The sequence below is a fragment of the Athene noctua genome, chromosome 1 (assembly GCF_965140245.1).
Source record: "Athene noctua chromosome 1, bAthNoc1.hap1.1, whole genome shotgun sequence".
Lineage (NCBI taxonomy): Eukaryota > Metazoa > Chordata > Aves > Strigiformes > Strigidae > Athene > Athene noctua.
In genome coordinates this window covers 164,857,600-164,881,693 of record NC_134037.1, presented here as the reverse complement: position 1 = coordinate 164,881,693, position 24,094 = coordinate 164,857,600, and the positions used below count along the sequence as shown (strand labels likewise).

Sequence of the window (24,094 nt, the reverse complement as noted above, 5' to 3'; positions counted from 1 at the left end):
CAGTTTTAAATGGAAATGATAGTTTTCAGCTGTGTCATTCTATGCTCTCTTTAGTAGGGTATTTCAGGCCATAATCATCTTGGTAAAAGGTGCTGGACTGAGAGCAAAGGGCTTGTCTTGTCACCTACAGCAGCCTGGCAGGGATAAGGCTGCAGGACTGCCTCCCACCTTTCCACCCCTGCCCACACCTTCCCTCCTGCAAGGGCTGCTGTTGCAGCTCATGGGGTGGCAGGAGTTGCCATGCCATATGCCAGCCAGCAAAGCTCTGTTCCCTCCTGCTACTGCATCTCCAGTGGGAACTCCAGGGCTGTAACAACATGCAAGCTCCGTGCAAAGCTTTTTCTATTGCACTCTCCTCCGTGGGGATTCTCTGATGTCTGGTTAAGGCTCATCCCCCTTGATTTCCTCTTCTCAGTGAAGGCATTAATAAAGTCTCTCTGAGTTACAGAACCACCTAGTTTCACAAAGCTTGTTGGAACGTAATTCATGAAGCCTCTGTTCATCTGCCAAGTTAAGCTGAAGTTAGCCCGTGGATTTAAATATGTGGGCTGTTTTGTATCCTTTCATTGTGAGGGGATGGAAATGAAAATATGCTATGTTAATTATTTCTCTTTTCCATCAGAAAAATGTTATCATTGTACAGAACCTTATTGTCACTCTTATGTTGCAAAAATTGGAATAAAAATTATAGGCTTTTTTAAAGACAAAGATGTTTCCTGAGTTTCTTGACTAGGAGGTTACACAGCCCAGGATTGTATGTCTTCCAGATAAACTCCCAAGGAATCAGAGGGAAAAGAATATTTGTTTTCCTCATTGCTTTCCCAAATTACTCAATTCCTGCCAATTTCCATGACACAGACCCCTCAGTCTGCTCAGAGACTGGCTTCTGAAAGGGAGGAAATAGCATGAGTGTACTGGTGCACATCAATGTTTTTTTATTTTCTCGCCAAACCAAAAATATCAAAACAAACAAAAAATGAAAAAAAAAAGTTTCAACTTTTCTGGCAAAATAAAAAAAAAAAAAAAAGGAGTCATTCTGGACAGAAGACACCGTTCAAAGCAAAACTAAACCTTTCATTTTGCTTTGACATTTGTATAGATATGTGTTGTATGTGTCTAATTTAAATCAAGTGAGGAACAAAACACTGCTTGAAATGATAGATCTCAGCATCTTGCTTCCACAAAGTCAAAATGAAATGCTTTACCTTCCAAAATTGTTTTCAGACTTTTTCAGTCTAAGCTGCTCTATCTTGTTCATATGAATTCATTATATCTTTCATCTGGCCTAAATCTGCATTTTCAGCCCATATGACTTTTGGCTGAAAAATCTCAGCCTACTGTAACTCTAAAGACCACATGAGTTTCCCATCTGGTTCTGTGACAAGTGAATCTTGTGCAATGAACTACTGTCCCTCTAGGAGAACACAGCAGAAGCAATGCCTGTCCCCATTATTGGGATCTGGGGACGTAACTGTGCATTCACTAGTCATTTTTCTCTGTCCTATAGTTTCTTGGGAACCTCCATAAAAGCTTTGTGGTGCTATGCTAGAACAGGCTGAAAAAAAGCAGTGATAATGTGCCCAAACAAGAAAAAAAGCTCATGCTGTTTTTCAAAGTTGCTACATTTCCTTATACTCAAAGGAGATTATTTTGCTTGTTTATTTACACATACCTTATCTTTATGACTGCTCCTTTATGATCCCATGTCATCTCAAAAGCTCCGCAATCTTTTACAGTTGGGAACTTGGGAAGGTCTAGCTTTGATCACTGAAGTAATTAGACTGAATAGAACATTGTTCATGTTCTGCTGAGAATAGTTTCCGAGTACATTCAGAATACCACAAACTTATTTTTAAAATTCTACAATATTCAGCAACTTCTACCTTGTTTTTTGTAAGTTTTACAGATGCCATGAATTTCAGAAGTCACTTTGATGTTTTCCAAGCAGCCTGATTTATGAGAACAAAAAATACCACCATTGCCCAATTATTTTCTGTCGCCTTGTTATAAGGCTTGATACATCAACAGAAATATAGTCTGGCTGAGGAGTCCAGGCATAAAGAATAACTGGGGTATGAAGAAATCAGCTACATCTCCCACAGCAGATCATTCTTTCAGTGGAAAAAAATCAAACTTTTTGATCTCTAACCCTCTGTGCTTTTCCTGTAATTTTTAATTAAATGAAGCTTCCCTTTTCATTGAAAAATATACTTGATGGGAAATGTGTAAGTGGACCTAGTAGATGCTTGTATGTTATTTTACTGCTGTTTATATGTTAGTGTTATTGAACAGAACTCATATTTTGTAAAAAATTGCTAAATGTTAAGTGGTTGCAAAAAGTAGCTAAGCAGGACTATGAATATATCAAACTGCAGCAGCATATTTCAAATGTGGTTAAGATAGTGCCATTGCTGAAAGTCCCAGAGACTGTGACTCCACCAGTCAGATGACAGCTCAATGGCAATGCAGAAAACTCCTTCACTCACTCTTCTGTTGACACATTGTCAAATCTAGTCTTTCCCAAAAGGACATGTCCTTTCTGAAACCACTCCCTCTGCTCCACTTGCTGTATGGTTCAGAATTCTTGTCTGTAGGCAGCCTGGTGCCACAGTATCGCCAAAATTCATCTTTCCTTCAAGTCCAGAATTTCAGTTTATTAATTAACCATTTCAAGATTTGCCTCTTGTTCACAGTCCTTCTCATCTGTTCCATGACCAAATCACTCAAACTTCTAGTATAAAAATCTTACTTCCTTTCTTCCATCCTGACCATTATTTTCTCCTTCATTAATGCAAACATCTCTTTCATTATTTCATACCATAAGGCTCACAGCCTAACATTTCCACAGCTACTGCCCTGGCCCCCATAGCTCTGCTTTCTTTTGCTCTTTATTGGCATTTCATTCCTCTTACTCATCAATGCCTACACATTGTGATTTTTAGCTCCCTTCATGTTTTAGACTTCTCTTACACCGTTCCACAATAGTTTCCCATTTGACATACATGAAATTCCCCCTTCACCAGCTTCCAACCAAATCCTGAAAATACACCTGTTTTAAGACACATTACAACTTCAGCAAACATCTGCTCATTGTTCATCTAGTAGGTTCCTTCTTTGTGTTGCATCATGCCTCACTTGCTGTTAGATCTGAAATCATTTAGAGCAGATCTAAAGTTTTCCTCTTGTTTGTTCATCTGACTGCAAAGCATGTTGAGGAACTACAGCATGGTGAGAAATAACTTGCTCTGGTTATAGGCTATGTTCAGCATCAGCATTGATAACAAGTGATTCATTTTCTTGGAGACACTCCTTTTCCAGGATGTCTCTGCCTGCTACACACCTGGGATATCTTGAATAATGCTTCTTTATCTAACAGTAAATTTCATCTGAAAGAAATTTTGAGCTATGCTTTTCTTAAAATTTGACTGGGAATATCAGACATCTGGAAAACTCACTGTGAGACAGTAGTTCTGATCTGGCTGCCAGGTGTCTACCAAACTGAGTACATGCTAAAGGTACATGCACTGCAAGGCCTATTGTTGGTTTCTGTAGGTCAAAATTTCTCTTTTTTCACATTAGTTCTCTAAAAGGTTTCAATCTACTCTGGGGTAGTCTTCTCAGGCACCAGAGTCAATGGACAGAGCTGGACACCTCCACACAGTAAGTGTGACTCTTCATCCTCTAATGCCTGGAGATGCCCATCTCCTTGCAGCGCCTGATGAGTTGAGACCAGATCTTTAATTTTCAGATAGCTGAGATGCATCTTATCCTTGCTTCCGTACAGCAAGGCCAGTGCTTATGAGAGGTGCCAAGGTTACTGCTTGTATGGACATCAACTGTTTCAGTGTATGTGAAGGTACCCCTACTCTTCCTGGAAGCATGAGGCTTACATATGTAAATAATGTAGTACATGTGTGTATTTTAAGTAGGAATATCCTAAATAAATACAGGTCACTCTGACTTGTGCTGATGAAGCCTTTCGGGTTAAATCCTGTAGAAGATGCTGTACAGTGTGAATCCAATGTAAGATTACACAACATGACGTACTCTTTCCATCACATATACAGTTTAATTATTGTAAAAGAATGCAAATTACGCACTGAAGCAGATGAACAAGGTTATTTTGTAAAAGCAAGCTATCTAAGAATCTAAAGCAAGATATAGGATATGTCTGCTCTGTTTTACAGGTTCTTGCCTATCACATTCCCTACCAAACATCAGCTTGCTTGTCTATGCCATCAATATACACACTGCTACCACGTCCCTTACCAAGTATGGAGTTCTCATGCTTGTCCTGCTAAAGGCTCCCTCATCCATGATGTTCTTACCTATTCACCTCCATCTGGACCTGCCTGTGAACAACCTGCACCCTACATCCCTGTCACCACTGCTTCTTTTGAAGGTTCCACTTTTCACGGTGCAGCTCAAATCTACCTCCGTTTTTTACCACACCTAACTTGCCATTCAGCAAGATGGAGCTAGTAATCAGCTGAAAAGAGAAGATGACTAAACCAGAGCCATTCAGTGGCATGTATTGTCTTAAGCTGAGCAAAGCCAAAGATCAGAAGTAATTTCTGTTAATAGCACCTGGAGTTTTAGGAATTGATCAAATCCTGAAACTTTGACCATTGTTTTCTTCTGAGGCTGGGGAATGAGGATCTGGTCCTTCTTCCAGGTTTTTTTTGTGGATTTCAGTGTTAATGTTTGAGCTCATATAATGTCTTATTAGCAACATGCTTAAATCAAAGTTTGTAGTGACAACACAAAGGTTATTGACTTCTGTGACAATGTCAGTCTTTCTGTGACAACTTGGGTGGTTAACAAGATCGTTAAGATCATATAAAGCAATCAGAAATAAAAGCTTTTCTTATATTTTGCAATAATTGTTTATAAGATCTGAAGAAGTAAGGTAGTACTGAAAGGCATGGTGTACCCCTTTTACATTTTTACTGCTTATAAACCAGAAATATATCTGCAAAGGCAGAATCCCACACCAAGGTACAGTAGGAGGATATATCACTGGGACTGCTCCACTGAAATGCTTTCTGGATTTCTGCACTTAAACACTAAGAAATGGTCTTAAAATAAGATTTTATGTTCCCTATCATCTGAGACCTTACAAAGGGGAGGCAGATTTACTACTGATAAATATTATTCTGGGTCATAATGAAGTCACAGCTTTGGTCATTTTACACTGACAAGAAAAGAAATCAACACTAAATTTTAGACTTTTTTTGTTCAAAAAAATATATATTTAAGGTTCAGTATGTCTTTTTGTTGTTTTGTTGGTTTGGGTTTTTTTTTCTTCTTTAAACTTCATCAACAGAACAGAGTAGGAGTGAACTTCAAGGACAAGGCACTTCCTTAAGACTTGGGATGAAGCACAGATAATGTTGCTACCTGTACTGCGGAAAGGGACTGAGTTTTGTAGCCTGAAGTGTGTTGGTATAATTATCTCAAGAAGAGCAAGGATATGAGGAAAAATAAGATATATTACTAGGATTCCTGACAGTTCAAAAGACTTTAAGGCCTCTGCAAAGCTAACAGAAGTATAGCATAATTCTATGAATTTTGCTTGTTGAAATCTGTTCTCACAAGATGAACGTGGAGCTCATGGTGTGATGCCACCAGCTTAAGAGCTCCTTCTGGCCTCTACATTTCCTATAGCAGTATAAAAGGGCCACAGTGTGAATGAGAACCAGACCTGAAGCTTTTTTTTTGTGCATTATACATAGATAAAAATTGCATTGTTAGCTTTCCCACACCTGCCTGAGTTATGTTCATTCTCCTCTGGTCTTGTGGAAGCATTTTACATTGCAGGCCATTTCAACCTTGACTCTTTTTTGTGCCTTGACAAGAGCTTTCAGCACTTTTTACATAGCACATTTCACAGGTAAGAGACATATTGAAGGCCAGCACCCACGAGCTGACGTTCCCTATGTTGTAACTTATAAATGGAGTCCCTTATAACATCTGACTTTCTACTTAATTTTACAGAAAGAGAAGTTGTGAATCTAAAAACAGTAAGCTGGGAGCAGTCAAGAGACCAACTACCATGTACCACAGAGGCCACCAAGTGTGCCACTTAATGAAACTCAATATAGAAGTAAAATAAAATATTGCCTTTAAAGTTTTTATTTTTTTCATCCTAAGCTTTTGCATTGTTGCAAGAATGTTTTGGCGTTTGCCTAAGAAAAGGAATCAGAATTGCAAGTGCTCTGTATCATTCAAACACCTCCTCCCATATGCTGATACACCTTTGTTGTGTGAATGAAGCCCAGCCTTGCTCAAATGCTGTGAAAGTTAGAAAGCACATATTTACTTGTCTTTCCTCGGTCCTTTTATCCATCGCTGCAGTACCCAGAGCTGTGGTTTGACTGTTTAGTGTCGAGAGAAGGGACTGTTGATAGGTTTGGTGTTGAAGCGTATGAGGAAGGAAACTTTCAGGAAACGTTATTTCAGGATAAGGCAGCAGTAACCTGAAGCCTGTTTGCTTGGGTGAGAGGCTGGAGGGGGTTCAGAAGAAGACAGCTGGCATGGGAGTTTCCAGGAGTAAGGGTAGGCAGCTTTGAATGGGATCACAATGAACAGAAAACAAGGGGACACTTTAGGGGGACCTTTACAGACAAGGTCAGAAAAAAAATCAGAAACATTTTCTTGGTTGACATTTTTTCTTGGAATATGTTGACTGAAATAAAAATCATTTAAGCAGGAAGAATACTGATCAGAATGTTGTGAACATATATGTTTTTGTCAGGCTGTGTAATTAGAGTGAGAAAAAGGGAAAATTTTGATCATATATATTTGTCCCTTTTGTCTTCATGACCTCATGCTAATGATACACATTTTAAGTCATCTAAGTAGGTGTACTGTTACATATACTGCTTCATTGCAGATTACAGTCATTTATTCAACAGATAAACATTTTTATCATGTAGCCTCAATGAAAAAGTGTTAATTGTAGATAAGTAAAAGTTCATAATGTAAAACCAGGGAGGTATCCTGCAAGCTATGATCTAACCAAGAGTGAATCACCTCAGTTAAAGCAATGGAGATTAAATTAATCTAATCAGACCATACTATTGTTCCAGTCAAGACTTATTTTACTTTATCACTTTTGATTTACAAAGAGAAGGTAGCTTACCTAGGCTCTCTAAGCATGGACAAATCTAGCTGACAACCTCCATGAGAAAAACAAACCAGGAAGGATTCAAGTGTCATTTTAAAAGGCACCAAGCTGCAGTTCCCAAGCTTTAGACCTCCCCTCCACCTTAAAAGCCAGCTAAAATGTAGTATGCCCTGAAGGTCAAATTGCAGGGGCTACTTTGAACCATGTGGAAGAAAGACATTTCTTAATCAAGAAGCCTTCCTGGGAGGCAACAGAAAGGCAGCTGGCTCTCATACCTTGGCAGACACAGTGCAGGGAGGGAAGGGGCTTTGCAAGTAATGAAATGCCTAGAACAAAATGACCAAAAGCTCACCACTGACACCAGCAAAATGAGTCAGATCTCCTCATCAAGGAGGCCAAGGGGATTCTCAAGACTTAGTGACTAAAAGATTTCAAGGCTTCCCAGTATCCCCAAGGGTGCCCTGCAGACATAGGGAATCTGCACAGCACCATGGTACTTCCCTGAGATACATGCTGAGTCCAAACTATGTCCCTGCAGTTCCGTTTCAACTTTTCACCAAAGGCAGCCCAAGGTTTCCAAAGGGCTCTGCTGGAAGACCAAATTTGCCAAACACCTTTCTACCCAGCAGGTAAAAATGACTGCAAATGTGTTATCCCAAAACATATGCCTACCCTCTTTCTGTCCAAGCATTTATTTTGTCCGGTAAAGGATGCTAATATTTACAGCATTCATGTCATTGCTTGCTCCCTCTCTGTCTGACCATGACCTCTAACTTACCGTGAACCTCAGAATCTGCTAGTCATACAAAGACAACTTCATACACTTAGGAGGAGGGAAAGATACTATGGTTCTTACTTGCCGTTTTTATTTCTTCCTCTAGCCCAATTAGTAATATATCCACTGGTTTTGGCTGTTCTCCATGGGTGTTTCACACTATTCAGCTAGATAGGTATAGAATGAGCAGGCGTTTCTAATTCATGCAAGCCAATACAAGGGAGCTTCTTTTTCCAGCTGTACGGTGTTTACTCCAAGAGCGTGCACATGCTTAACACCAGGCTATTTACCATATTAATGATACAAACACATTGAGTGCTAAAATGATCCTCAAGCCTGTAGTAACTCATTCAAGTAAGTCATGAATGTTTTCTCATCTCAGTTAAGGACAGCTCAGGAAGAAGATATCTTTCAAGTGTTTAACATTTAGTGAATTCATTTGGACTGAAAAGGTTGATTTTTAACTTACACTCCAGCCAATATTTTTTTCTAATTTTCATTTGCGCAGTATAGCCAATAAAGTAAAGACCTTTCCCTCCATTAAAAAAAAAAGTAATCCGTAATCTTCTTTGTTTTTCCTGGAAGTGAATCAAAATTTATTTCAAAATGTTCTGAGGTTCAACATGCATAACAGTTAAGTTACTGTTTTTCTTGGCCCCTCTCAAGAGTACCACATGGTACTTCACAGCTTTGGCCTCTACCTGTTCCCAAAGAACACAGCCTGTCCATGTGAACTGTGTGTATAGAGAGAAACAGTACAGGAGGAGGGAATAATATTCCAGACTGCTTTAGTGAAATCTGGACAAACAAAAATTTCGTCTCCAATCAGGGCTGTGGGTTGATGGCTTGTTTGTTTCATTGCAGGAGCCAGGATAAAAAAGAACTATTTGTTTTCATTTGAAATTCTATAAAAAGTAACAGGACTGAAGTATTGTATGTATGTTGGAAGACTGAAGCCCAAGTCATCTGCTGCTGTTTTTGTCTCTAGGCCATGCCTCATTTACTGGGATGAAATTCTTGGGGAAGTTTTTGGTCTCGTCTATACTCTGCTTTACAAAAGCGATGCCAGTTTGTACTGTACAACCAGCACTATGTTACATTCCAGACTTGTTTCCTCCCTCCTAGAAGCTAAGTATTAGAGAGTGCAGAGAGCACAGTGACATTTCACAACCAAGGAAATGAAGAAGACATTTCTGTAATAACAAATTACCCCCTTTCACTCTCAATTTTAAAAGAAGAAAGCACAGATAATAATATCACAGGAGAACACAGATAATAGGCTTGGTAGATAGGTATGCAGGCACTGTGGTCAGAAAGACCCTAGAAATACAATACAGCCAAAGGCAAGCAAGGAAACAAGGTTAGTTAAAAAGTAATGTAGATACCCCTGGTTCACAAAGGAAAGCCAGCTTTGTTCCTTTTTATGACCAGCACGTCATGGAGAAAAAGAGAACTTATCTGTAAATCTCTTTACAGCATGGTCTCTATGTGAAAATAAAAAGGGAGACAAAAACGAGCTACAATGAAGTAAAGGGGAATTTGCACCACAGGCTCAGACTGTGATTACTGAGGATAAGCCAAACCTGTTGTAAACAAGTATAATATGAAGATACATGCAAAAGTTGGAAGAAAATGCATGACGTTCTCCAACTCAGACATGTTTACATTCTTTATACCTACCACAGAAAACTTACATAATCTTTTCTTATACAGATAGGTAACAGGGACTGGATAAAGTTCTAGGCAAGCTTTCCCACTATGTCAATGAAAACTGATTTCTGCATTGAAAAAAAAAGAACAAAAACTGACTGAAAGATATGCTTCTAAGACCCTAAAAAGCACTATGTATTTCTACAAGAAAAAGAGTCTGGCAAGCATTTACAAAGACACATTCAGTATCTGACCCCCTCCCCAACATACAAAAATATCAGCGAACATGCATTACAAATCTCACATTCAGGAGCTTGCATCGGTGGAAAGACCAAACCATGACAGCTTTTGCTTTATCATTGCTAAACTGCCTGTATCTCAAAGTTCACATGAAGGCATAATCTTACAAACATTTTTCTTTTACAGACAGTTTCTAAATCCTTAGATTACTAAAATAAGAGAAAAATAGGAAAAGAACCTACGCATTAGCTTTCATTCCGCAGTTTCCAAAGCACTGTTAAGCATGTATGCATTTTTGACAAATACCTCTTACCTGTAAAAGAGCAATGTTCAGATTCCTTACTAGATGTTATCGTCATGTCAAGTCAAGCAATCTTTTTTATAAGAGGTTGGATGTCTTTTCAATAAAGCATGTGTGAATGGTTTAAAAAAACCCACAAAATACAACCCTCAGAGAGTCTCCCTTCCCTCACTGTCAGTCAAAAACAAGTTGGAATAAGTCTGAGTTGGAATTACCTGAATAAAGAAACTGAAGAGAGGGAGGGAGGAGAGGGAGGGAGGGGGAAAGAGAAAGAAAGAGAGAAAAAAAAAATAGTCCGAGAGGAGACTCAGTGATGTCAGCAGTATGTCTTAAGGAAATCTACAGCTGAGCCCGGCAAACTTTATAACTACATAGCACTCAACACCCAGTTATGTGGTAAGCAAATACCTGCTTAAGAGGAAACTGATGTACTTTTAAAGAAAGTCAGTTAATCTTTGAAGAAACTTTAGCCAGGCTGATCAAAGTCCCTTAAAGGCCTTATTGCCTAAATAAACAAGATTACCAGTGGTTGTATAATGTTAAGAAAAGAGTAAGAAGAATAAAAAAATCAACATTATTGATTTACCCCTTTCCTGTTGGCAAAAGGGAGGCTGAAACTCATCTGAAATAAATTCATACTATGGTTGTAACACACTGAGCTGCAGCAGCCACGGACACAGCTGAAATCCCTGACCACCAAAGTTTCCAATCTGTTTAGCCAATCTGATGACTTACTCTGGGTTTGCTTCAGTGCCTTTCTGCTCTTGTTTCCTAGATGCAGAAAGCACAGATAGCGTTATTTAGAACTGGCAAAAGTCAGGTACCTTGAACACAGCGAGGAAGAGGTGTGGATGTTTGCCTTCTGTAAAGCCAGTACACTGCCATTAGTACCCCTCTGGTATTTGATGGGATTCCCAGAACCGAATGCAAACAGCAGCAGTGAAAGGGAAATCACTGCAGCTCTAGAAAGGCTTATGTAATAGCCCTTGGATATCATTCTTCTGTGCCCATATTCCCAGGGATAATGCTTCCAGGAATTACATATCTCCGCAAGCTAGTCTAATACACCTGTAGCTCAGCACCACCCGCAGGGACATCCCATGGTCCAACCGATGTCAGGTGAACTTCATTCCGTTTTTCTTGGAGGAAAGAGGAGATCAGCACACGGGGTGAGTGGTTTACTAACAAAATTCTGCCCACCTCAAATTCACAGAGAACATATTAGCAACAGAAAAATCTCTCCTTTCCTCAGCAGCGTTGGTAAACAGACATTTAAGTGCTGTTAACAGACGGTAATAATGTCGTGATAGGCAACCACAGGAAAGTGGAGGCTGGAATTCCGCCGTCAAGTGGTCAAGTATGTAGGCATTCAGGCAGTGCCAGTAGGCAGCAGCTGTTTTACATTTAAAAGGACAACAGTTAGATGTGATTTTTTTCACTTTGCCAGAGACTAAAGAATTTCACACAGCTTGGATTGTTCCCCAAATCCATGAACCTGTTGCACTGCTATCTCTTTCTCTATATTTACTATGAGGGAAATCGCAACACTTCCTATCGATTTTCATTTTATACGTATAAAAAAAATGCTTGTGAATGTCTTTTTCTGCTTTCAGATAAGCTCTTTTGTTTGCAGAGCCCTCTGCAATGTCATGGGATGTAGCACCTGTACTAGAAATTCTTTTTCACTATCCACTTAAATCAAGTTTAGCTATAACTGAATGATACATTATTAAAAATCCCCAATTACACCTTTCCTCTTTTTTCCTCTGGCAAAGTTTGCGAAACTGCCCAGATCATAACTGAATACGAATATTCTAATGTGCTAGTCCCACACATCCCCCAAATCATCATCTGTAGCAACGGTGCCCGTGAATTCAGCTTTAGTGTGAGTGGTTATTAGAAGAGCATAACACGAGGGTATGCTCTGAATGATGCATTTCACACATTGTGCAAACACACTACAGTTTAGTCTTTAATTCTTGTGCTGTTTTACTAATACCCTGTGGATCCCTATCCCATTCTAGAAGACAGAGCAGCAGAGCAGAGGGTAGTCTATAACTTGCATGGGCATTTCCCAGCTTTGCACGCTTGACTTCAAAATGTAAATACCCTTCTTTGAACACAGTTTTTCATTCTTTGTTTAGCAGAGAGCCCGCAGGTGATCAGGGCTCTTAGGAGGAAATAGTGACTACAAAACCTCTCTCCCAGGAAGCTATGAAGAAGCTCCAGAAGCTGACTGACTATGCTGCTCATGGCCATGCAAAGTGGTCTTCCAATTTCTCATTCCCCATTTTCTCTCTGCTTTACCTGTGCTGTCCCTTCCTTACATTTGCACCATCTATGGTGCTTGTCCGACACTCAGTGAATCCTGTCAGCTTGCTAAATCAGACAGAAAGTCTGTATATCTGTTAGTTTCTGCAGGGTTACTTCTCTTCCAGTCTAGCGATCTGAGGCACCTCATCTAGAGGTCACCTGAGTTTGGGAGCTCCTGCAAGAGGAGTGATAGAAGCATGTGGCCAGCAGAGGAAGAGCAGGACATGGGTTGCCACAAGTCAGCTGCCTGCCAATAATTGTCTCTGCTCAGCTCCTATTCCTCCTTTATTACAAGCAAACTATCTTAAACAAGCATAGTTTCCTGTTGAGTGACCACACACTCCTGGACTGTTACTACACTGCTGCTGAGGTGGGCTAAAAGGAGAAACTAATTTGTTAGTTCATGCAATCCAAAACACATAAGTTCATATGTTGTTTCTTCAGATTTACCTCTACTGAAAATCTGTCTCCTTACAGCAACAACAGGTAAAAGTTCAAAAGTTTGGGCTAGATAAGTTGAAATACTTATCCAAACTTTTTCAATCAATAAAGCTGAGCAGGAAATCCCTTGATGTTAAGAGGCTTGCTCAGGGTATTTTCTGTTCTTATGTTGGCTCTGGATAGACTTAAGTTAGGAAAAGAGACAATAAAACTAGAATACCTGGCAGAAAAGTTAGTCCTACACATCAGATCTGCACCTCCAACTTATCCTTGATCCAGAAGTCAGTTTTTCTTTTACTGAAAAAGTGCTTTGGGCTTCTCATGTGGATAGTGACGCTCAGCTCATGAGGATGTGCACAGTGAGAAAGGGGAAAAGTCACAGTGACACTTCAAGCCTTGTCTCTTTTTCTCTGTTCCTGTGAACCTCAAATTAATGAGTTAAAAATCAGATACAGGACATAAAGAAATTGGAATTGTTATATAAAACCAGACACAAGACTAGAAATTGACCTTGTACAAAATAAGTTCCAGACATCCTGAGCAGACATGTCACCTGAGAACTGCTAAAAACCTATTTGTACTTTTATGCACCTAAATATCTCTGTACAGCTGAGCCTTGTCTACCCTTGCCCAGATCCTTGGAAGTGCTGAGGAGCACAGCTCTCAAAGAAATCACACCAGTGCCTAAACACTGTTGCATACATGGTGTCTCAGGACTCAGACTCCCTCTGTAACACTGGGAGAACAGTACAGCCAAACCTTAGAAACATGTCATGAAAAATACAAGATGGAAAGAAAAGCATAAAAATGTATCTCTTGTAAGAGTGCATTTATTTGCAGTGCATTCTCCAAGTCAAAACAAGGTGGTAAAGCGTTCAGTTCTGTTGGCTGGAGGCCAGAACTGTTCTGCCATGATTCATGGCACTCTGGCATTCTGCAGCCATTTCAGTCCTGCAGCCCAAACACTGCTTTTACGTTTCGGTACTATACTGCTAGAACTTAGTTTTCTGCATGTACCAGCTGGCTTTCCAGCTTAATCTATACAAGCTATTTTTTCTCCTTTTATTGTAGGCTTTTGAAAAATTGCATCAATAATAACAAAGACTTCAGTCAGTAGAAGTGTTAGTGAAAAGCTGGTAGGAATGCTGCTTAAGTTGTCCGTGTACTCATTACTTCAAAATGTGTCTTGATTTGAAAGCAAGTACTATAGAACTAATGCAACAGAAACGATCCAGTTCATATTATCATTAACAAAATATAACACACAATGCAGAACTAAGCCCAAATACCATTTTATCAAGCATTATTTGAAATATACCTTGTCATTCAGTATGAGACACCTCCAGGATTAAAACTACATTTCTTAAAAATGGTAAAAAACCCCAAGTTGCTGTGCACATGAAAGAATTTGATTCTAAAAGTAAGAAACTAACCTGAAATTTATTTTCCTATTCATAAGCTTGCCGGAAGACCCCTTGCAGCTAAATTTTCACTGACCTTCTGGTATGGAAGTAGAAATATATTCTTTCCAAACCAGAACACTTGAATTTGAGACATGTGAAGTATTTAATCCAAAACTGGTTCTTGTTAAACACAGAGAAACTCTCCTGTGACTTTGCACTTTCTTTACTGTGTGTTTTCTTTAATTGTTTTAAAAGTCTCCTATTTTTTGTATTTTTCCCCTGTGAACTATTTATCTAAACAGTAAATCAAACCATTCACCTGCTTCTTATTGATGAAATTCTTAATAAAAGAAGAATTGAAAGGGCTAAAATTCATTACACATATTCCCATGAAATTAGGTAAAACGTTGGACCTGAAGGTGCTCTAGGAAATGCAATTCTCCAAGCATGTGAATGCTAATGGACACATGAATCTTCACCCCCTAAAGAAATCAGAAACCATGTTCTCACTGCATATGCGTGCTCTTAGGATGATTGATACACAGTTTTCCATCTTCTTTCTTTTCTCGCCTCTTTGTTGACATTGCAACAGCGGCCGACCAAGGAATTCACAGCATATTACCTAGCCTGCTATGGTTTAAAGCGGTGGTTTGCATACAAGCCCTCTGCCATATGTTCCTTGCATTATGAGAGGTTGTGGCTGACACTTTAGTTCCTAAGGGAGATTTGTGCACATGAAAAGCATATAATTGGAACTGGATTTTATTCCACTTGATGAGCTTCACACGGAAGGATCTGGCTGAGGAGGGCCCAGCTCTGTTCTTAATGAAGCAAGAAGTGACCTTTGTGGAAACCCTGTTACCGCAGCAGTTAATGCTTTCAAAAGCTTCAGCTTCACCCCAGGTAATCTGGATTCGAGAAGACTGCAGTTGCTGAGATGTGTCTTATCAGTTCACATTAGAGAAGGTGGTTGTTCTTCATCCAAATGGCTCGGGGTTTCAGAACCTCAGCAAGGCTGCTGTTCTGCTAGGGAGGGAAGGATTTTAATGACAAACCTCAGCTTCCAAATTTAAGCTTCTGCCAGAAGTGTTGTTTCTGGATGACAGAGGTACTGATATGTTACCGCCCAAGATGTCAAAAGGACTACCAGATAGCAGAAAGCTCTGGAGAAAAAGCAGCCCCTTGAGAAAAGCCACTCATTCCCAGGTGTGTTTGGCTGCCTTCTTCCTGGATGCAGAGACAAGCATCCTCCGGTTTTGGTTCTAGCCCAGAACTGAGGCAGATTCATAAGCAGGAAGTCAAATCCAAGCTGACTTTCCACACCAGAATGAAAATGACAATGGGCTTCAGATCCAAGAGGGATTTCAATTTCCCCTCCCCTGTCATTCTGGTCAAAATGTCCAAACCAGCCAAAATTTTCACCTCAGATTCCTGGAACTGGGCTACATGGCTTTGCTTTCTGAAACTGTGTGGTGGGTGCATGCTCAGTTTGCCACATCATGAGCCATCAGGATGTATAAATGTCTCCATGGAGATGGTCTGCTCACACTGCTAGTAGCACCCCAGCAGGCAACGATGCTTCCTGTTTATGCTCATTCTTATGGGAGTAAGAGTAGACAGCTCTCCAGGTCATTCAGGTCGTAGGTCTAACATAACATTGGTTTTGTTGCAACAGGATCGAATCCACAGTCATGGAAAACTATGCTCTGCAGGACCCAATCCTGAAAACTGGTCTCAGCTACAGCAGGATATCTGGCCTAAGAAATGGCCCTGGGTTATGGTCCAGAAGAGCTGCTCCAGGGGATGCTGGGAGAAGCTGGATGGGGTGAGAAGAGCTGTCTCCCAGAAGAGCTGCTGGGAGGATGCTGGGCTGAAAGCAGTCAGTTGTGAGAACCACTGACCACAAAAAAAGAAGGCAGCTTTTTCTGATCTAGCATTTTCCTCCGCTTGACCCATGATGGTCAGTCCCCCTGGTGTTCTTGTGGCTTCTCCTCAAGTGTGAATTTCCCTAGTTAGAGCTGCCCTGACGACCAGAAATCCTTCTGGGAAATGCTGGAAAGCCCCACGTCTAAGCCATTTGATCCCTCCTTCTATTGATGTGTTTTCTGTGGCACAAAGAACATTCCTCAGTCAAAGAGAAACTTGCATATTCAATACCTCCTAGCTATATCCTGTCACATATCTTCAATAGCACACTTCAGAGGACAGCAAGGGGAAGGGAAATCTATCCCTGTCAGCTTTGTTTATTGGGGTCATTGAATTTGGAGAGTCCACTCTGAATTCTCCACCATGGGGCCACAATCTCTACTTCTCAAACATTTCTTTGCAGTCTCCAGGTAGGTTAGTTTTTTTCCTTACTTTTAAAACTCAGTGTTATTTTACCGGAACTCTGCGTTGGAGTAATTTGAAAAATAATGCATTGGAAAATTATTTTCATGAGCCGCAACAAAAGCTGTGTGAAAATACCCATTCTGGACTTTCTTTACTCATTTTCTTTGAGCTGTACAAGCCTGTGACTATTTGGGAAAATAACGTTGCATTACTACTACCAGTTTCAGATGCCCAGACTAGTTGACCTCTCAGGAAGCAGTACTAAAAAGCCAGCACAAGTTAAATGAGTACCTTTGTGCATTTTAAATGTGTCTTCCTGGAAAATAACTTCTGGCTTGAACAAAAGGAACTGAAGTGTATACTTTTGCCAAACTTTATCAAAGAGGATTGTGAAGTGAGGCTAAATGCAGCTATTGAGGTTGACAGAGCATATGACACTACTGAAAGTGCACAAAGAGAGGGTAATAAAGGGGACGGTACAGAGTTTGCAGTACAGGGTGTATGTACAAAGACTATCCCCAGGCTCACTATCACCAAGACAGATCCAGGCATCCCTACTACAAAAAGATTAGGAAAGTGGTCTTCCAAAACCAGAGTGCAAACATTTGTCCAGACAATGTGAAAAAGACTCAACGTTTAGATCAAACTTTGTAGAAAGCAGAGTTGTCGTCATTTACCTATGGAACTCAACTTTGAGAGGAAGTAAAATATAATCCATGATATTACAGGCAAGAAAATTATTGTTTCGTGACAAGAAGATGGCACCGGGGTGTTCGCCGCACCCATTGTCACTGTGATTGCACCACAGTTTCCATCGCAACCTTCTATTTCATATGCCATAAGCATTGCAAAACGCTGACCTTTGGGGCTGCATTTTTCCATGCTTGCTCCCTGCCCCAAAGGTGAATTCTTTCAGAAAGTCGGAGCAAAATCTTTTCAGGGACCATGGCTATTACGCCCGTTGCCAGGACGGCTTGCCTGGGGCAGATTATATAGCAACTGCTTTGTTCCTCTGAGCTATAATAAATCCTACCATCCATCATGTAAAGCAGAAAATTAAAAGCATGAAAAGCAAATCAGAGCTCTCCTGATTTTAATGTTTGCAAGGACTGTTTAGGCTTGCAAATGGCAGCAAGTAAAGAGAAGAGAGATCTAACTGGGAGATACCGAACTGAGCAAGATTCTCCTTTAATGACAATTGCCAACACTACCATATTCCTATCTTGGGTTACAGAGACAACTACTGACAAATGTTGTTAAATATAGCCTTCAAGACACAGCCACACGATAAGCCACGTGACAGGAGACTGGGTCTGTTTTTTCCCTTTGAGTGTCTCTTAAATGGGATACTTACTTTTCTCAAGCAGTTCATTAAGAAGTAAAAGGGTGAGCATTCCCACCCACTGACATAAGTTAGCTAGTTTCCTAAAAGGGTGGGTGGGTCAGTACCAAGGGCATTAGATGCTCTGCATTTTCCAAAAGCAGGACACTTGAAGAAGCCTTAAAACATGGATATAGATGCTGAACTACAGGTAACCGTACCTGAAAAAGCTCTCTCAGGGCTTTAAAGACCACAGACTATGCATTAAAGTAGAGATGATGAGCAGCACTCAAAGCCAAAAACAATCCTAAAACAAAACCCCATACCTACTATTAAGACGTAGCATCCAGGTGGCCTTATATACCCCCCCACATTCTCCTGATTTTATCATTTAGGTAAAATATGTCTGAACGATACTGTACAGACAGGAAAAGCCAGTCTTCTTACAGGCGGTAATAAAGACTAGAGCTGTCCAAAGGTCTCTGGGAGTGCAAATGTATTTGTTTCAGTAGATCTAGTCTGTGAGGATGCACAGCCTCCAGATTACAGCTTCATTTGGTGCCAAGTTGCAGGCAAAGAAAATTTGATTACAATATGATCTTTAATACTGCTGAACAGTTGATTAATATTCAGCTCTAAGTTCGTCTCTCATGGTTTGGTCCTACAGGGATTTCAGTCACAGATTTTAAAGAACAAGCTGCATGAATATCTGAGACAGGCTTTCTAGAAACATATAAGATGGCTTCAGTAAAAAATCACAACAGGTATACAGGAGTCCAAAGACAAGTTACACTGAAACCTTATTCACGAAAACATTTGCAGGCAAATATGAACGATCTGTTGAAACGCATTCTCTCTCTGCATCTACCAGGCTTTCAGCAGACACTGAGAACAGAGCAGCATTGCTGCTTAGGGACTTGTTCCTGGGGACGTGTTCCTCCACTGAGTCCAGTCTGGCTCACATCCCTGCGTAGGGCACCCAAACCCATTCAATCTATTTCTTGTTGAATTGACCTTGGCTGCATTTGCATGACTATCTCTGGCATTCTGTTATCTGTTTGATTTCAGCAGTATTCCCACCATCATAATCTTTTCAGGTTCAGTCGCTCCCATGCCTAGATTTCACCTCCTACCCTCCTTCCAGTTTCCTCATTTGTCTCCAAATGATTACACTTTACGTCTGTTATTGTTCCAACTTCAGCCTTTGACTGGTTATCTACTTTAGTTGACTACACTGTTCAGTCCACAAAAACATACTGTTCATGCAGTCTTGATACATTTGTATTTGACATTATATATAACACTTTAATGCAATACTTTTAATCTCAAACACAAGAGAATGCCCAGCAAAGATTAAATTTACAAGGTACACAAAATAATCTGCTTGTTTTATAATTTCCTTTTCCTAGTTGCAACTAATTCATAGACATGACAACTGTTAAATAATTCCTCCAGTTTTGTATGCTGTCTAAGGATATGTCAGATATGTGATTGTAGCTTGACATCAGACCATCAGTGGCTTTGTTCTTTAATACACCTAGCATTTGTAGTACCTGATTAAAAGTAAAAGGAGTGAATTCATACTGGTTTGTCATTCACTAAACTTTTATATGAAACAATTTCTTAATCCCCATAAATCCTTACAGCACTGTTATGTAGCTATTCAATCATAGCTTTTATCAGTGCATTTATGTGGATCTCCGTGTGTTTCTTCCACTTTCCACAGCATATCTGAGCTGAATGCTATGATAAATCCAGCAGAAGCAGTGACAGCGGAGTCACAGTGGAGTGCCTCCACTCTCTATACTTTTCCATGTACTGCTGGAGTACTGATATCTTGACCACTGCAACATACCCTGGTTTGAAGTCACACTGTCTCTTCCCCCTACTCGGCAGCTAACTGCAGCCTGTTGACAATTGATTTCATCAGGACAATGAACTTATACCTCTGGATTGCTTGGAATGAAAGGAACTCCTTTCCTCAGGGTTCACTCAGCTATTTATTCAGCTACCTTGAACCTCCACTTGCTCCAATATACCTTTGCAGATTATTTTTTCTGCTTTGGCAGAATTTGTTCCTCCAGACCCTAAGAGGCCAGCTATGCTATTCATCTCTTCTTGGAGGACATCTGCTTTTAACTCTTTCTTAGAGCAGAGTTTTCTGATGAAGGAACTGTTTCCATTCAAGCGTGTTTACTGTGTTTGCATTGCAGGATGGACTGCAAGCTTCTAAAGCTGGCTAAGGCAGCTTTTTTCCTCTATATTTACTTCACCTTTGTGGTATGTGGTTCACCACTCTTTTTTCACCCTAATTGTTGGTATTATTGGCCCAACTGCTTTTCCACAGAAATTAAGCTATAGCACACTGCTCCTGTTCCTTGTTTTCTTGATCTTCCCTCTGATCTTCCCCTGCTTGTCCAGCCTCAGAATGATTTGCTCAATTTTCTGCAAGATACTTTTACTTCTTTTGTTTCCTTCAGGCTTGGCTTGTTTACATTTCCCCCATATTGCCTTGTTTTATTGCTCATCTAGACTGTTTTTAACTATGTGTACTTTCCAATAACTTCCTTCACTTTGTTTTTTATCACTTCCTTGAATATATCACAGCTGATCTGTAGTGAGATTTTTTCTTCCTTGCAAGTCAGTGGCCTGAAAAGTCACCAAAAACCACCTCAGAAGACTGCCTCTAAGAGCTCTCATTTAACACAACCCTGTACTTGGACACAAAAGGTTTGAGGTGCTTTCCACAGGTGAACAGAAGCAGGAAAGCACTCCACCTTGACTGAAGCCATAATGTTTCCACTGAATAACATGGATAAGATGCTACAGAGCCAGGTGCGGTGGGGACACAAACTCCAAGCAAGCAGCTCACAGAGCTATACAGGTGAGTCTGTCTCAGGGGACAGCCCTGAGTTCCCACCTGGATGATGGAAACTGTCTTGCTTTGAACAGCAAGAGGGCAACATCTGGTCCTGGCCACACAGCAGGCCCTGACGTGGCTCTCCTTCCTTCTGCACAAAATAGGCTGGCCAAAAAGGCACCCACTCTGTCCAGAAGAATGCAGTGAGCCACACTGATTTTTCTGGAGCTTGGCCATCAGGCCTAGGCCATGGAAAGGGCTCTGGATTTCCAATAAGTTGAACCTCCAGGAATCTGGAACTATCAAAATGGAGTGAGGCAATTTAATTCCAGCATTGGCAAGACAGTATTTGGACGCAACACATTACAAGATGTCCTGCCAGTTCTGGTTTTGGACACATACTCCAAAGCAGGTGAATCCTTCCTTATTTGTAGTTTCACAGCGAGTAAAACTTTTCACGGAGCTCTAGCAAAGATGAAACTAGCTGGCTGCTAGAACAAGAGAGCTGAGAGAAGTGGTCCACCTTGAAAGAGCTACTGTGCCTGTTGCCAGCAGTTTCTGAAATGAAAGCAAATTAAATTAAAATAATTGTAGCCTACCACTCAATATGCATTGAGACAGATACCTGTGTGTAAGCAAAACCTGTATTTGCATACACAGACTTGTACTAGATGGCGTATGTGTTTTGTGTGCATGTGGGCACACAGGAGCAGAGGTACTTTCTAGGAATGAGCTTTTCAGACTTTCCTTGTCAGACCAGACCACCTTCACCTCTGTGATCTCAGATGCCCTGGTGTTTGCTTCTCCTGGATTTCTGAAACCACTTCACTTCAGACTCTCATTTTTATGTCTCTGCTTCTGACATATTTGCCAATCAAAGTACATCTCTATCTCCCTCACTCTCTTACTGTCATGTTAAGAGTAGGCCAAGTATTGTGGACTTTGGCAATTGAGTCCTAAAAAAAATTAATCTCAGGAGCTTTGTTATAGAATAAAGAAGGTTGGGCTGGATGGTGTTGCCAAACGTTGAAAAGCTTCCGTAAAAATGTACATTTTCCTATAGTGCTACAAAGCCCATATTTACCGAATAGACTGTCAAGAGTCCAAAGGAGCTTCTACAAAATTTCTGGTAAATAGTATTTGTTTTAAGAATTGATAGGCATGCCAAAAACAACGTACTGCATTTATCAGCTTGGAACTATTACAATCTTTTCAGTAAATAATATCCTGGTTTCTGAAAAAGCCTAAAATGTGTGTGTAATCCAATTGTGTCACCTCTCATTTCCTTCAAAGAGGGGGAAAAAGGCAAAACTAAGTCTTAAATTCTGTTTTGAATTAACTGCCACTTTGTGACCTCTTTGTGCAAAGCTATTACTGCAAATACTATCTCTGAGATCATTCAGTCATCTCTGATCCCTGCAACGCATAACTACAAGGTAGTTAATACTATCGGCACTATCAACTTGCATTTGTGCAGGGCTTCTCATCCAAAATGTTCTAGCTCCTTGCTGGGTGATCTTCTCACCGGGGACCAGGCTGTGCTCTCCAGGGACAGGCTCATACTGTGGGTGCTGTATTAATTATTGCAAAGCACAGGGCATCTGGGAGCAGGGGGGAGCTTGTATCATACACTTTAACTCCACTTCAGTGTGCCACTGTTAAAGCAAATAACCCTCCCTAAGGTGAAAACCAGCAACAAGTACTCTACAGTGCTGCACAGCCATTGAGAGAAGGACTTGAAGAATATTCCAGGTATTATTCTCAATTCCACTCAGTTCTTTTTATATACCTCTGACAGTATGGAGAGACCTAAGTGTAAGAAAGGTTCAGACTCTCTAACAGAAACTGCAAGGCTAGAAGGGGTACTTAAACAGAGAGACTTGGTTAATCAAGCTTTGATAGAGCCCTAATTCTAGTCAGGACAATCTGGTGTGGTAAAAGCTTGAACATTTCAATTAGGATGATTAAAAACCCAATTAATTTTCATTAGAATAAAGGCAATTTAAACTCATTACACTATTCTTTGTTGTCAGTCATGCCAGCCCCTCACTCTCTGCATTCAGCCATGCACCCAAAAATACCTTTCCACACTATGCCATTTATTCCTGGTCCTCCTCCTCACCTTCCTCAGCAGACAAGGGCTCCTCTTCTCAATGGTATCTTCTGAGTGTGTTAGCAGTTGCCGAGGATTGTGAAGCTCATCTCACCTCTCTTCTGCCCTGCTGGTTACTGAGGGTCTGTTGTTTCTTCTAGTCAAACCTGTTTCTGAATGCTCCTGCAGCTTTCTCTCTCTCAGCTGCTGGAGAAGGTTGAGGTGGTGAGCTGGAGAGCTGGAGAGCAAAGAAGAAAGAAGAGAATTTATACTTTGGTATTTTGGAAGCTGGAATCCAGGGAGAAGCTTAAGAACGTGACTTGAGGCCAAAATGCTTGGCTCTCCAGTTACAGAGTGGAGAGAGGCAGGTTTATTCCTATCACAACACTGTGGCCCATGTCTTCTCAGGAGCTGCCAGCATCAGTGATGTGTGGTGGGTTCAGAGGAACCTCTCCTTCTTGCATCTCCTTTCCGCAGCACTGTGGGAGGAAAGGGATAACAGAAGAATTAGCAGCAGTGCAAGAAACTTGCCTGAGCTAGAGTGGTCTACTGTGGAGCATAATACATACCACATTATGAGAACATGTGCCTGGGAGTTATTATCGGGACATCTGGCGGTTACAATTCCTCCTGTCACTGTCCTCCTCAACTGTCCTCCCTTCCCCTCATTCCAGCAGACTTGTGGCCCTCAAACTGTTAATTTGGTCTTTGACTACTATTTCATTTATCCCAGCTGCTGAGTTAGGGGAAAAAAAAAAGCAGCATCTCACTGAAAACAGATGCTACCTCTGCACTAAGCGATAAATTAAATACATAAAGCATGGGTTGTTTACAATGTTGATTCTTTGTAAATTTTTAGTGTTTTTATCCTTGATATTAAAATTCCAAGTACATTGTATCACTGTATTTTTGATCTATCTGGATTAGTGAAATAGCCCGTTGGCATTTCTTAAGAGTTCTGTAAATTAAATGGACTACAATTTACCACAGAAATGATAGTAAGGAGAAAAAAAAAAATGGAGATCTGCTTTTATTCCCATAGAACATATGCAGCTTTTCTAGCCTGCATTTTTTCACTGTCATTTACATTTCTATGTTATTTTTCCCTATATCCAACATGGATAACTTTAATGCACTGGAGTAAACCACACACTCCCAACATAGACCTGCATACACAGATGCACAGAGAAATACAGCTCCACGCAGAGATGCTGGACTAAAGCCATTCCAGCACGCTG

General features: G+C 40.5%; 1 protein-coding gene across 2 annotated transcripts in view; it reads right to left on the bottom strand.

Annotated features, from left to right (window-relative positions):
* Positions 1-22,962, bottom strand: part of KCNJ15 (potassium inwardly rectifying channel subfamily J member 15) — a 35,756-nt gene extending 12,794 nt beyond the window's left edge. The window contains exon 1 of one of the 2 annotated variants that reach the window (XM_074929181.1): positions 22,887-22,962. The gene's annotated coding sequence lies outside the window, so the exon portion shown is untranslated. Of the gene's footprint in view, positions 1-10,107; positions 10,322-22,886 lie in introns of those variants that run through there. The other variant, XM_074929189.1, reaches the window with a different exon arrangement.
* Between the last annotated feature and the right edge of the window lie 1,132 nt (positions 22,963-24,094).